General features: G+C 42.8%; 1 protein-coding gene across 1 annotated transcript in view; it reads right to left on the bottom strand.

Moving 5' to 3' along the window:
* The window catches only part of nrip1b (nuclear receptor interacting protein 1b), a 31,417-nt gene extending 24,290 nt beyond the window's left edge, over positions 1-7,127 (bottom strand). The window contains exon 1 of the mRNA XM_030792411.1: positions 6,939-7,127. The gene's annotated coding sequence lies outside the window, so the exon portion shown is untranslated. The remainder of the gene's footprint in view (positions 1-6,938) is intronic.
* Positions 7,128-10,000: the final 2,873 nt, after the last annotated feature.

Raw genomic sequence — 10,000 nt, 5'->3', positions numbered from 1 at the left:
CATTAAGGCCAGCCCTGAACGGGAGAAGGAGAGGCTTAGAGAGAAAGGCCTTACTAAATCAGAGCTGTCTGGCTCCACAGGCTGACTCAGACATGTAAACAGTGTTATACAAGCAACATGTTTACAGCACCCCCCCACTGCGCGTACACACACACACACACACACGCACGCGCGCGCACTCAGAGGTAAAGCAAGATCCTACAAACTGTTCCCAAACACCTTCTCAAATTCGTGTACGCCACATCTCAACGTGTTGCGGGTGCCTAGGTAACCTAAATTTCCTAAATAATGAAAGACAGTACTGCAAGCACTCGGTGGACGAACCAAAACGTCCTTTCTGTCCCTCCTGCTCTTCCTCTCTCTCTCTCTGGTAAATCTGATCTGATAAATTTCCCTTCCTTTCTCAGCTGTGCGTGCTAATCAGAGCGTCTGAGTTACGGGCAGACGGTCTTTATCAGTGTCAACTCTTGTGAAAATGGACTGGGGTTGATTTTGCCGCTGTACGTGTTGAAAAGGCCATCGGAAAGCCACAGCGCCGAGGTCAGATCTCAACGCTTCACGCCGGCAACTGTCCACAGAATGTTTTGACTCTTTAACTTTTTTTATTTCCAATTAAAAGAGAAACATAATTGGGCTGATCAGATACACTTCAGTAAATGCCTGAAGGGTTCAAACGTACTGACAATACAACTCACTCATTAACAAGCAGACAAGCCCTTTCTTCATCAGGTCACAGAATGACAGAGGGCAAATGCTTTAAGACAACCATCTCCACATAGTTGTAAATGCTTATTAAGAAAACTTTGTCTTCAGGCCAAAAGACCGAAGGAAGAACCAAAGCTGTCGTCCCCCGGATATGACCAAGATCCAACAGTTCATAGAGGAAAAAAAAAATTCAACTCTCTTTTAGCATAAGTGTTTTTACTGTTATCTACAAATGCTCAAAAACATCAAACGTGAACACGAACAATGCTCACACTTCAGAGACAAAGACCAAAAGAAGAAAAAAAGAAAAAGAAAAAACAAAAATAAAAACCATCTCCGGAGAAAGAAAAGGAAAGAGTAATGAGTCACATTATCATGCAGTCTTGTGTTAGTGTGTTAATGAAAAACTTCAACCCGGTCAAGGTCAGGTTACCGTCCTCATGCAGAGAGAGAGTAAAAGAGAGAGAGAGAGAAGAACAGAGAGAGAAAGTGAAGGTTACTCTTTCAGTTGGCTTGCGTTCCGCAGGCCTAAAGGAGTTGAGTGGGACGCAGGGACGTTTATCTTTCCTGTTCTACCAAGGACGTCTCCAGACTGCTCCTGGTGTCCTGCACGGAGCTCACACTCACAGACACACACACACACCTCACAGTTCACTCTCACACACACGGCTCACACACACACACACGCAGCTCTCATTTACAGACACACATGGCTCACACTCACAGACACACACACACCTCACAGTTCACTCTCACACACACGGCTCACACACACACACACACACACACGCAGCTCTCATTTACAGACACACATGGCTCACACTCACAGACACACACACACACCTCACAGTTCACTCTCACACACGCGGCTCACACACACACACACGCAGCTCTCATTTACAGACACACATGGCTCACACTCACAGACATACACACACCTCACAGTTCACTCTCACACACACGGCTCACACACACACACGCAGCTCTCATTTACAGACACACATGGCTCACACTCAGGGACACACACACACACACACACACACACCTCACGCACACATTGTGCTCACACTCACAGACACACACGGCTAATTGGAATGCAGCAGCAAAACCGACAGCAGTGCTAAGGAGTGTGAACGGGGAACACAGTAGAGCCGCGTTTTCAGTCCAGGGCAGGGAGCAGGTAGTACGGTGGTCTACTCAGGGCTCACGAAACGAGACTCTGCCCACCACACACGTGTTTGCACCTTAACACTTCAATTATTTCTCAACACGGGCTACGTTAAAAAAAAAAAATCAAATAAAACAAAAAACGGAACGAAGCTCCTGGCCGTGCCTCTTAAAAGCACGCAGGGCATAAACAGAATATTAAGTGTGCTGTCGTCCGCATTCATCCCTACTTCATTGCTGCCTGTGTCCTAGGGAGAGAAAATCTACTTTCCACAATCTATCTGCTCTATAGAGGTGTCTCTTGTTGCCCGGCAACAGCTTGGCTCATTTTAACCCCCGCTAAAGCTTTTGTGAGTCAGCACAGCGAGATACAAAAGTTAGCATTATTCTTATTGCTGGACCTGGTGTACCATTTCAGGACTGAAAAGCGTCTAGGCAAATTTTGATATTTCTTAAATAAGGGCCCGCTAAAGAAAAAGAATCCCACATGGACGACAAACAAAACACGCACTTTTAACACAAGCGCTCCATCAGGGTTTGTGCCGAGAGCCAGTGTTTTCTCCTTCCATCGTCCTTCAACTTTCCAACCGATGAGATTTGTTCAGAAAATCAGTAGGTTTTGTTAATGTTAATGTTACTCATGCGAATTTGCCGTATTTATTAAACGCAGGATTTATATTTACAAGTGAGTGTTTTATGATGTTTTCCAAGTGAACTTGCCTTCATCTATTCAAAAATTAAAATTTCATTCGCTTCTTCATTCACTGCTGTCTTTGGTCATGTTCACATGCTCCGGTGAAACATTCTGGTTGCCTGTTACTCTTTCTGACCAGAAAAATATTTTAAAAAATGTTCACTCAAATTTTAGACAGAGGAAGGGTTTCGTTCCCAGATCCATCCATAGGCAGTCTCACTGCTCCCATAAAACCAAACCCTTTTTCATTTTCCCTTTTCCCCCTAATCTCCACGCACAGAATTTACATCACAGCTTTAAACTGGTCCCAGACAACCAGCTAATTAATGTCTAAAAAGGATGAGTAATACTGAGAAATTAAATCAAATATTGACCTCTTGTGAAGTGCTTTATGGAGGACAGGGTTCATTGTTTCAGTTATTCCCAGAGTGAAATTCAATTTTCATCTTCATGAAGGAAACACAGCTTTCCGATATAAATCTCCCCCCCCCCCAACACAATTCCACTGTACACAGAGCATATGCATCTGCCTGCCTCAGTCATATATCCATCTTTCATTCATAAATTCTCAGGGAGCAAAAAAATTCCTCTTAACTTAATTGGGTGAAGAAGTAAAAAAAAAAGAGAGAGAGAGAGAGAGAGAGAGAGGGAGAGAGAGGCTTTTAGAAAAGAACAACATAATTAAGTTGGGATCTTCTGGAGCCTTCGTTTGTGCGTCTGGAGTGGGGACATGTGAGGTGTCAGGCACCTGCGTTTAAGGCAGATCACTGCGTAAACCTCTCCCCGGTCAGGCTTACTGCTGCAGACGCTGTGTCCTTGCCCAGGCTTTGAAGGTTTGTGAAAGGACAGCCTGCTAAGAAGTTGTGAAGGACAGTCTCAGTAATAGGCTAGCACTGCAGAGGCCTTTGAATTCTTGGCCAGACAGACTCATGCATCAATCCATCAGCTTGCACAGAGACAAGCCACTAACCTTCTCCGCTCTGGGTTCTACAGGAATGACTGGCATTTCGCTTAGGCCGGCCTCTCCTCTGGCCTCACTCTATACACCCCGTCTAAAATAAGTCAATGAGGCCCAAGTCTGTAAAGGTCCTCCCGTCCTGTGACAGGGCAGGGGGAACAGGCATTTTAATCGACCTCGGTGACCCCTCCCCGCGACCTTTACTCTCCAGCTACTCAAAACACTCCAGACAAATGGGTCCGTTAGGGGTGGTCCAGTTATAACTAATGACTAACCTCAAAATCACTCGATTAACGCACACCGCTCAACAAAGTTCGTGAAAGATCTTAATGCATTTTGAAACAAATGCATGATGTGAAATTAGAGAAGAGACTGCCCTGTCTTTTCTTAAATTCCTCACATATGAAACACACGGTGTGTCTATGCTGGCCGCTTTGTTTTCGAAACTGGTCAGCATTGCTTAGGGCAATGGCTGTCTCACAGCTGTTGTTCTGAGACTGGTGATAAAGGGGTATTTGGCATGCTTAATGTCACTGTCCCCTGTCTGATGAGTTGATTTGGTACTGAATATAATATACTCACTACAAAATGCTATTAGTAACCGTCAGCTGTTTTGTTAGTCTAGAGAGGGTTGCGGTAGATTTGAAGCAAGGGGCAAGAACTTGTTCGAAATAAAAGCCAACATTCCCAACTTTACCTCGTTCATTTTCACTTTGATTTCGGGTCAAGCAGCAAACACAATGAGATCTACCTGTTTCACCTACATCCCTTTTGCGAAACTCCAGCAGATAAACAGTTCACAGACAGTGTGCTTCCTCCTCCTTCCTCTCGGCTTACGCTTAGTCAAGTTGTTCTTTTGAATTCTGATAAGACTCATGGGTTTGGCAGTTCCTCTTTACTCCTTGCTGTTCAACAGAAACTCCAAAACATGAAAGAATCTCCCGCTTCTTTCCACAGCCCAAACATTTTGTAAGTTAACCAACAACTAGTTACTGCCATTTACAAAAAGCTATCTCTTAACTCTAATGAGAACTGTGTGTTGTAACAGACTAAGATGCATACTGGGGACTGGGGGGGGGGGGGGGGGGTGTCTAGAACTCACTTATGCTCCTGAGACTTCAGAAGCCCCTCCTAACTGGACCCATTCACACAAAAGACACCTCCGACACTTCCTAAGAGTGAGTTTGGCCCCAGGGGGGCTGTTTTAAGGTGAGGTGTGGAGGTCAGTAGGTGTTTCTGCACTCTCAATTCACAGCTCAATGGCCAAGCCATTTTCTCTCTCCTTTATTTTAATGGGATGGGTCATGAAAAGGAAAAAAAAAGGTATGTGGTCCCAAGGAAACCATCAACACCAGTAATTCTCATGTCCTAACCAGGCCCATCAGCCAGCGTTCACGCTTACAACAACGAATCTGAAGTCACTGGTAACCCATCAGACTAAAGTCTCAACCGCACTGGATATCTGTCCATCAATAACACAAACCATAATTCACAAACCAAACACGAATGTGATCATACCATCTCAAGCACATTCTTCAACTCATAAAATAGTTAAATCTCAAGTGTGTGTGTGTGTGTATGTGTGTGTGTGTGTGTGTGTGTGTGTGTGTGTGTGTGTGTGTGTGTATGTGTGTGTGTGAGTGTGTGTGTGTGTGTGTGTGTGTGTGTGTGTGTGAGAGAGAGAGAAAGTGTTCACTGAACTAACATACCAGCCCAGAAAACTCTGCCACTGCTCTTTTCATTTGCATGTAATATTTGAATGTTCCCTGTCTGTCAGGGGTGACTTGTGCTCAGCTGATGGCTAAGCCGAATACACCAGAGGTCTACGCAGGAGTGAATTTAATTGAAGGTTTTCGAAATCTGCATTTTTTTCCCCCCTCCCCTACCCACAGTCATACTGAGGTTATTCATTTCCCAAGAAACAGTCGTAATGTGAATAACATTAGCTGTGATGACATCACATTCGCAAAATAGGCAGGAAAAGATAAGACAACAGATCTCTGTCTGTCTGTCTGTCTGTCTGTCTCTCCCTCTCTCACACACACACATATTCTCTCTCTCTCTCTCTCTCTCTCACACACACACACACACACAAATATTAGGTCTAGCCCAAATGTTTGTCTCTGCCAACCCATTGGGAGTCCGTTTGACTTAATGAGCTGATGTATTCTTTGGCAAAAACATGACCTCATTTGTTTTTAGATCCATCTGCCTCTGTTCTAAAACAGGCTTCTGAGAGCACCTGAACTAACAGTACAGAACTCTGACTGTGGTCTCCTCCTCTCTGACTCCCACAACCTTTTGACTCAGAGTTGCCCTTTGTCCCCTTGTGTCCTTTCCTATTGACGGAAGCTACAAGACATCTCATGATATCCATAAACATAGTAAAGTCCAAAATCCATAGCTGTCATTTGCCCTTAAGCTTCGACGTTCGGCATTCCCATTGCATCCGCTATATGGTGTTATCAAAACAAGTTTCCATTTCACAGGCTTAGTTTTAATAGGTCAAAGACTTTTGAGTGCCATTTTGTAAAGCATGTAATCGTCCTCACTTTCCAGAGTAAGAGCAGCACAAGCAGATAGCTTCAATCAAATAAATTACTACCACGATCCACTGTTACACGAGTGTTAATGATGTTTGATTTCAAGGTGTTGACTGGATCACGTCAACCTTATCATGGGCGCGCTTACAAATCATGGGTAATAATTTATTGTCACACTCCACAGATTTTTCTCATGACGAACATTTATAAATTTAAAACGAACACGGTAGGAGAGGGAGGAAGAGAGACTGCAGCCTAATTTCCATGACGGAGACAAAGCCATGCGAGTGGTTCCGCGCTCTCGTATATGACATTTTCATAGGAACACCGAGACACAAGACGGAAAGGGAGATAAAGAACACCGAACATGTCATAAATTGAGGAGAGGACATGTATGAGGAGACTCAGACTTAAATTAGCATACAGAGGTAAAGTAGCTAACACAGAAATAAAGCTACATCACTACAGCGGACCATTTCCCAACTGCTACATGGGTGATAAAAATTATTTCACCAAACGTTCCTCGTCGTATTTTACACTTAGCATCATAATCTTGGGATAAAAATAAGACATGTGGTGTCTCTAAATGACATCACTTTTCTGGTAATGACAAAACAAGATGGAAACTAAATTAGCCTCTGTGGTGTACGGTGATACAGTCCATCCCGTTCGTTTTACGCAGCGTTTTCGACGGCGTCTCGGGGTTCCACTATCGGACTTGAACGACACATCATAGCAACTGAATAAAAGCCAGCGACACTGAACAAACGACGGAGTCAAACGCACACGAAAATGAGAGCATTTAATTTTAAACACAATTTTTCAGTCATTGATTACAGATGGTTAGTATACACATTATCTCGTTACATACCTCGTTCCTCTAAGCGAACATGAGCAGCAGTCAGCCGATAAAGCGCTTCGTCTTCGGACACGGGGGAAATCCTTCGACAAGACTTCTGAAGGCAGTTTGAGTCCGCATACGTGCGCACGACGGTGCGAAAAACGAGAGCGATATGTTAGTAGACTCCAAAACGCATTGGGGTTAGATCGAGGCAATCACGCTCCGCGACCTGTAGTTGGGTCTGACGGAATTGTTTATTCTCGGAATCCCCTAGCTGTCGAGAACTCTGCAATGTACACTCCTCTCTCTCTCTCTCTCTCTCTCTCTCTCTCTCTCTCTCTCTCTCTCTCTCTCTCTCTCTCTCTCTCTCTCTCTCAGACAACACCCTTAAAGCTGCAGGAGTTGCGTTACACAATGCATTGCAAAATGTAACCTACAGTCTGTCAACACAAACTATACAATACCTTAGAAAACGCTTGTAGGCATAGTAGCCCTCAGGTGAAAAAAACCCCAAAAAAGTAATAATGTGTCAATCACTGTGTCACTGTTTCTAACATGCTACAGTAAGTGTGAAAAAGAAAACAAAGAATCAAAACCTCTTCAAACACACGTGTGCACACACATTTTTTTTTTTTTTACATTTAATATAATCTACGAACAACTGGTGTTTTTATCTGTTTTGTGTTCCAAAAAACAAGCAGAGAGAGAGAGAGAGAGAGAAATACAGAGTTTTGTACACATTTTAGTCTTAACACAGTACGTAGTACAGAAAAAAATGAATGTACGCAATTGTTGTATACTAAGCTCATCCGTCACCATTGAATGCCTCATCTAAACTCATTACACAGACAGTATGCAAAGTCAACAGGTCCTAGTATCTCAGGTGCTGTAGAGGAGGACAAAGCTCTGCTGTAAGATTCCATTAACTGAGTTCAAGTTGAAACCTTGTGATGGCTCCTACCTGTCTTACACCCCTGTTTAACCTTCTTTTAATCAGACAGCCCCCCCCCCCCCCCCCCCCCCAGCACGCTGTTTCATTGTTTGCCTGTTTGTCTCTGTGTGAAGAACGCCCCTTGGTTGAATGTGTAACACTATGCAGCTATGCAACCTGTACATTCACCTCAGACTTTGGTTCCCTGCTGCTGCTTTGAAACAGTAATCTCAGATTAGGTTTTAAGAATTAAAAAAAAAAAAAAAAAAATCCCATCTCTGAATTGGAGAAACTCATTCTGAGAGCATAGGTTTTATTACACCAACACCAATGCAGAGTGACTTAATAGACTTAATGCTGATTGGTTTTATAGTGTGTGAACGGAAATGATCCTTCACATCTACTCATTAAAGTGACTGAAGTTCCAAACCTGATGAATCATTTCTGTGATCCTCGTCTGAGCGGATCTGAACTCAGGGTCACGGAAAGACCTGCGTATCAGCAATTTGAAAGCATCTTGCCAAGATGACCTTTGAACTTTTTTGACCTTTCATCTTTGAACTTTAACCTCAAATGCCACAAGAATGGAGATACAATATCCTCCCTTTCACTCCCCCCCCCCCCCCCCCTCAGCACAGGCTAAATGACCTTTGCCCCAAAGCTTTTCGCAGAACTGTGGTGCTTGGAAATTTGACCTTTGACCTGGGAACGGAGGAGCATGTATGCCTTTTTTTGTCTTTTACAAAGTATTCTGGGTATTTTTCCACAGTTCGTTGCATTCTCCATCCAGCTCAACAGTGGGTGTGTTTTTACATGAGCGGGACCTTATATTATTAGGCATAGGGAGGGCAGAGCTGTTCAAATGTTTTCCTCCCTCTGACAAATAAAGAGACCACAGCACTGAATGACTGAGGACATGTTAACAAGCACAAAAAGATTTATCTGGACAAAGTCCACTGTGTTATATATGACTCGTGTAAAGACTCATGTCTGTATGTATACCTCTGTTATGTATGTCTCATGTGTGTCTGTATAACTCTGTTATATATGACTCATGTAAAGACTCACGCCTGTATGTATACCTCTGTTATGCATGTCTCATGTGTGTCTGTATAACTCTGTTATATATGACTGATGTGAAGACTCACGCCTGTATGTATACCTCTGTGTTATGCATGACTCAGGTCTATTTTTACATATGTCTGAGGTCTATTTTTACATATGTCTTATATAACACCTCTGTGTTATATAAGACATATGTAAAAACTCATGTCTGTATGTATACCTCTGTGTTATACATAAGTTCTGTAAAAACGCGTGTCTATATGTATACCTTTCTGTTCTATTTGACTTGTGTAAAGACTCGTGGCTGTATGTTGACTTCTGTGCTATACAAAACCCATAGTTTGGTATGACCGCAGCTAACATTGCCTCTTTAAACCGCTAAAAAGGTAAAGAAAGAGATTCCAGACCTTTTATCTTGTGAACTGTGTCCCGACAGTGACAGGATTAGCTGGGGAACCTCAGCCAATTCACCACGATACATTCAGGTTAACACCGCATTAAAAACAAACCATCAACCCCAGCGGAGGCCTCACGCAAAAAAGGAGTAATACAGGAAGAGGAATTGAAAAAGAACAAGAAAGAGAGAAAGAAAGAACAACACATTTTTGTGTGCTTGTGAAACATCATGAAATACCAAAAGAAAAAAAAAAATTATGCAGCGGAAAAAATGTTCACCAAAATGACCAAGAACATGTAACAAAAACAGCAACAACAACAACAACAACAACAACAAAACATAGCAATGTCTGTGAATTTCATCCAACCAATTCAGCAATGCTGTCAACCACGGCTAGTACAGCAGTAACCTCTGAACCATAATAAACTCACCAAAAAAAAAATAAATAAATAATAATAATAATAACAAAAGCAAAACAACTCACTATAGAGTTCAGTCTGCGGTTACTGGGCCAGATAATCTCCAAAGTCTTTAGATTAAATAACACAGGGGATTAAATAATAACAATCCCAAATGTTTTAATGCAAGTTAATTCCCAAAACATGTCGATAAAAAAAAGGTTAAAAAAAGAGAGGAATATGCAGGACTGGGAAGTCCAACCGGGAACACGATGTAGCGTACGAAATCAGACGCCTGTCT

The sequence above is a fragment of the Chanos chanos genome, chromosome 15 (assembly GCF_902362185.1).
Source record: "Chanos chanos chromosome 15, fChaCha1.1, whole genome shotgun sequence".
NCBI classification, from domain to species: Eukaryota; Metazoa; Chordata; class Actinopteri; order Gonorynchiformes; family Chanidae; genus Chanos; species Chanos chanos.
The sequence above is the reverse complement of the archived record's forward strand: the minus strand, read 5'-3'. Positions and strand labels throughout refer to the sequence as shown.